Below are 6,000 nucleotides of genomic sequence, written 5' to 3'. Positions count from 1 at the left end.
GAAGGAAAGAGAAGTAGGAGATGAGGTCAGAGAGGTTATAGGAGAGAGGGCCAAGTCAGGTAGAACCTTGTAGAATATTTAAACTCTTTCATCCCAAGGTCAAATGCAGAGCCCAGGGGTTGGGGGTGGAGTAAAGCCGAGGATTGACTGATCTGAACTATCTTATGTTACTCTTCATCTCCCTACCTGCTTTATTTGTCTTCATAGCAACTTACCACTTCTTACAACTTAGTTTATATGGGCCTCCTTGCTTGTTTGTTTTTCTGGTTTCCTGGGGAGGACCAGGGCTCCACAGGAGCAGAGCTTTCTGGGTCGTGCTCACGCTTCCACTCAGTGCTGAGGGGTGTGCTGGTGTGGTCAGCCCTCAGCGAACACCGGTTCATTAAGGAATAGACGGAGTGGCTGAAGTCCTGCTCTGATGTGAATCAGTAACCAGAGGGCCAGCAGCTCTTTTCTTGTTGCGATTGGGAGACAATGGGTCCTGGGAAATCCTAGCACAGTGGTTCGCCCTCCAAAAGACCTGTCTCGGTGGGTTGATTTTTTCATGAGCACTACCTTTAAAGGAGAAGTTGTCCTTCCCGAAGACAATATTCTTGGTAGCTGGAACTGAGCCATTCTCGTGTATGACAGCAACACAGATTTTTTTTTTTTTTCTCAAAGAAACATCTAATTCACAATTGTCAGAAACATTGTGTATGAGGGTCATGCCTGAAGTTCCTAGAAGAATGCTTATGCTTCTAAAATGTATGTGGAGAAAAAAATATAAGAATTTAGAAATCAGAAAGAGATAAATGTTGAGATATGTTGTCAGTTGCTATACCACCTTACAAGAATACAGTTGACCCTTGAAAAATGTGGGAGTTAAGGGCACCAACCTCCCTACCCCTTCTATTCCTACCCCACCCTCATGCCATTGGAAAAACCTTCATATAATTTCTGACTCCTCAAAAACTTAACTACAATGGCCCCTCCATATCTGCAGGAGATTAGTTCCAGAACTCCCTGTGGGTACAAAAATCCAAGGATACTCTAGTCCAGTGATCAACAAACTCATTGTCAACAGAGCCAAATATCAACAGAACAACGACTGAAATTTCTTTTGAGAGCCAAATTTTTTAAACTTAACTATATAGGTAGGTACATTTCTTATTGAGGTAGCGCCTGCACAAGGTATTTTGTGGAAGAGCCACACTCAAGGGGCCAAAGAGCCGCATCTGGCTCGCGAGCCACAGTTTGCCGACCACTGCCTAGTCCCTTCTATGAAATGGCCTAACAATGCAAACAGTCCACAGACCCCCAACCAACGATTGAAAATACTGTTTTCAATCTGTGGTTTGTTGAATCTCTGGATGTGTAACCCGGAATGCAAAGGGATGACTATATAGTTATTGACAAAATAATCCACATATAAGTGGACCCACGCAGTTCAAACTCATGATGTTCAAGGGTCAATTGCTATTTCTTTTCTAGAATGAACAGAAAATACATTTCTAGCCTTATTCCTTCAATACTCAAGTAGCCAAAGCACTAAATATTTGTCAAAGACATGGCATTTAAGCAATAAAAGCGGTTGAAGGTATCTGCTCCTTCAAGGATACTTTGACAACAATGTCCTAACTCCGCCTTACTTAATTCCACATGAGATACATTGAGAAGAACAGGAGATTATTGATTATGTGTTGCTCAAGCTTACCTCCGACTGTATCTTTACTTCAATCGTAAAATTTTCCACATCAAAATATTAACTACATCCAGATATTAATCTCCCCTAATTGTCTGGTTGCAGTATTATTTTTAAATATTATTTTTCTGATTTTATAATTAGTGCATACAATAGAGTAAATATTTTTTATTTGCTTCCTCCAATCCGTTTCCCTTCTGGCCACAGACCCAGGATGGATGTATCAGGAAGGGACTCCTCAATTCATGCAGATTGAATTTCTATTTGTAGAAATTCCATCTGCGTTTGGCTTGTGGCCTTTTCTCATACTTACTATTCAGGAAATTTGCAAGCTTGTATTATTCTGGGGTATGAGGGTGACGCAGGAGTATTTTCATGGGAGTTGACAAAGAGGCCTGACATAGTAAACCAGAATCTCAGGATAAATCGGTGTCACCAATATCAAAAAGCAGTGATAAATTCTAGTCTTTATAATTAGCTAATAATGTGTGAGCATGTATAATAAAATAGCAAACATTTCCACTGGCTTAGTGAATGCCAGCCACTATTCTAAGTGCTTTACATTAACTCCTTTAATCACAACAGCACTATGAGGTAGATACCATTCTAGTCCCCATTCGATAGGTAACAAAACTGAGGCACAGAGAGGTTAAGTAACTCACTCCCGGCCAGATAGCTCGCAAGCAACAAAGCTGAGACTCAACCTGGAGGTCTGGCCTGAAACCTCATTCTCTTCACTATGCAACATGAATTGACATGTCATTCACTGTGAGCCCGATTTTCAAATATGGTACTTTCCACGCTCTCGTCAGGGGTTGCTGTACACTAGCTCTATTCTCCTGTCTTCGGTTGTCCAGTTCACTGGGCAGTCGGGACAAGGTGCCTTGTTAACCTGACGCGGCCGCGCTCAGTGACCCGGGAAGCCGGGGAGGTGGAGGGCAGAGCGGAGTTGTGGTTCTCCTGTATCTGTAGCTCTCGTACCTGCTTTCTCGTTTCGCTTGTTGTTGAACCGTTTACTTCTTATCCCTGCTCTTTTGGTTGGTGTAGATGAGCCCCAGGTTTTCCTCTGGATGTGAAGTTAGTAAACAATTTACAGGACTGGACAAATGTTACGGAAGTGGAAACAGCTGGCGCTGGGGAGCCGGCGGCCCTGGGCTGCTTCTGGGGGGGGGGGGGAGTCATTGGAACAGCTCCCGGCCGACCTGCAGCCTCCATCCCCCGCTCCTGTGGGCTCTCCTCCTTCCTCTCCCCTCCTCCCGTCTCCGCTTAGTCCTCCTTCAGTCCCTCAGTCCCCCTTCTCCTCCTCCCTTTTCTTTTCTTTCCATTCCTTCCTATTTGTGCTTTCATGTTGAAGGGCACAGTCTTCCTCTCCAAACTCCTCTCCTGTTGGGCAGATAAAATGTATTATGCTCACTTTGTTAAAGATGACGCTGCCCACGAGGAGGCCGTCGCCCAGGTGGTATTAATGTGTGTTGGGGTGGGCTAAAGGCAGGCAGAATCCTTGTAGCCTGGGGCTTGGTTTTGGGATTAAGCCTGTCCTACCCCTTTTTGATGTAGGGCGGTACAATCCAATCATGCCTCAGAGAAGTGACTTTGTATTAGAGACTTCCCTATTTTGTATATTGGATTAAGAGTTTGGATTTCTACACTATAAAATAGGGGTAGAACGGGAGCTTGCGCTCTTGGTTCCTGAGATTATCATTAGAAGAGAGAGCAGAGGAGAGCAGAGAAAGGCCATGTGGAGGAGGCCAGGAGGAGCAGCCAAGATGGTGGAGTGCTGAGTGAAATGCCAGTTTGTGTAGAGTTTGTATCTGGGATAAGGAAGGAGATGGGGAACAGAGGTGAATAAGTCTGGTGAGCTAGAAACCTTTGATTCTAGGAAACTCGGATAAGTCAGTGGCTTTGTGAGCACTGAGTGTGACTGGGTTTTGGAGCCCAGTGTGTATTTTTACTTGCCCGCCGGATGCAAGCTAGAATTAAAGATGACAGCCCATCAGTTTTTGGCTCCGCTGTTTCTTTACCGACTGTCCGAATCCAATGTGAACCTGCATGTGAATGGCCACGATGGCGGCTCCTGGCTTTACATCTCCCCTCTTCCTTTTTTTTTTTTTTTTTTTTTTTTTTGAGAGGATGGCTATGGCCCTTATTTTTGCCTCCAACCCTTCAGGACATAGGGACAGGAGAAGAAATGGAGTGGGCTCTGTGGCTTAGGGAGTCTGTGGCCTGGACAGCAGTGACAGACAACCTCAATCTGGGCAGCCTCAATCTCTGCCAGGTGCGGGGGCGAGAACACGGGCAGGAAAGCCCAGTGAGCAGCTGTGGATGAGGACAGGCACGGAGGATCTGAGAACCCCCTCCCAGGGTGGTGCATGCAGGGGGTGATTGCAGCCACCCTGAATGAGCCTCCCTTCATTACTCACAGTGACAGGATTAACACGGCCACATTAGCAAACACTCATACAGCACTAATTACGTTCCAGGTTCTGTCCAAAGTTCTTTATGTATATTAACTCTTTCTTCCTGATAACAGCCCTTTGAAGTAGGTATTATTGTTATCATCTCTGTTTTACAAATGAGGAAACTGAGATGTGGAGAGGTTAAGTAACTTGATTTATGCCATGCAGTCAGGATGTCACAGTAGGCAGCAATCCTAGGCAGTGAGACTCCAGATTTTGAGCTGCAGTTTGAAGATAGCCCTTCCTTGTGCCTCTCCTGGTGGTCACAGAAAAGCAACCAGCCTAATCAGGTGGCATGTTTGCACCATCTGAGTACGCGTGTGTAACATGTTCACACAATAGTGCCTAATGGGATTGTGATCATCTCTAAGTCTTCTGACAATTTCATACATGATCTCCTGGCTAGATGTGGGACTCTGTTAGTGAACACATCTTGTCTACATGTGTGTATCCTCTAGGTGGTTGAGAAAGAATAGTAGAAAAGCATTTTTTCATCCGTTCACTTATTCAGTCACTTATTAATTGTCTACCAGATGTCAAACTCTGGCCGGGTTGTAGGGATATAAAAGACAAGACTCGGTCCAGTTGAGAAGACACCAAATAAACGTGAAAGAAAATAGCATAGTGTGACAAGAACTGTCAGAGAGATAAGCCCTCTATGAAAGATGCTATGAGAACCTCTCTTCCATCTCTCTGATGGGGAGAGCAGAGGCTGCAGGGGGGGACCTCTCTCCCCCTCTCCATGTGCATAGGGGAGGCTAGAGTAGGGGGACCTAGCAGGGGTGTCCTTCAGGAAGAGAGGACCTTTGTGTCTCATCTTGGAGAATGAGCAGACACTAAGTTAGTGAACATAATATTTTATTTCTTCTCTCAGGATGGTGCACCAGGCCACGCTGTGGTCCTCATGGGAACACATTTGACTGATCATGCATCTTGCTTGTTGTTGGTCAAATAAGTTTTTAAATATGACATATATGTTTGCTCACTTTTGGTGTGGGAGACAGGCTGTAAACTGGCAAAGTCATTATAGCCTAAGGCTTAGTTTTAAACCTAAGCCTTTCCCCACACCCTTGACTGTTACATGATAGGGGGTGGTGCACTCTTATGAGGAATCCCATTTATGCCTCAGATAAGTGACTTTTTATCAGAGACTTCTTTATTTGTATATTGGATTAAAGGTTTTGATTTCTACACTATAAAATGGGGATAGATCAGGGGCTTATTCTCTTGGTTCCTGAGATTAGCGTAGAGGAGAGAGCAGAGAAAGGAGAGCAGAGAAAGGCCATGTGGAGGAGAGGAGAAGCAGCCAAGATGGCGGAATGCTGAAGGAGAAGCCAGTTTGTGCAGTTTGTGCAGAGAGAAGGAGATGGGGAACAAAGGTGAATAAGGCTGGTGAGGTAGAAACCTTTCATTCTAGGAAACTCGGATAAGTCAGTGGCTTTGAGAGCCCTGAATGGAAAGGGAAATGTTTTCCCACTGTGTATTTCCTGGCTGCTGGGTGCAAGCTAGGATAAAGATGATGGCTTACCAGTTCTTGGCTCTGTTGTTTCATTACTGTCTGTCCAAATCAAATGCGAACCTGCATGGGCCAGGCAGCTATGATGGTGGCCGTAGCTACTGGCTTTATATTTCTCATCTGTACCATGAGGGAATTGATGCATTATTTTTTTTCTTGTCTGAAACAAACCCTCCCAGGTGGCTGGTGAGAAGTATGTAAAACAGTATTGTGCAATGCTTCTCAAGGGTGGTTAGAGGAAAATCCTAGTTACTGCCTGTTTTGGGCAAATTCCCCCCCTCCCTATTTATATATTGAATCCCTAACCCCCAGTACCTCAGAATGTTGACTATGTTTTGAGATAGAGC

This window comes from Saccopteryx leptura, chromosome 3 (genome assembly GCF_036850995.1).
Source record: "Saccopteryx leptura isolate mSacLep1 chromosome 3, mSacLep1_pri_phased_curated, whole genome shotgun sequence".
Lineage (NCBI taxonomy): Eukaryota > Metazoa > Chordata > Mammalia > Chiroptera > Emballonuridae > Saccopteryx > Saccopteryx leptura.
This window is presented reverse-complemented; position numbering follows the sequence as displayed.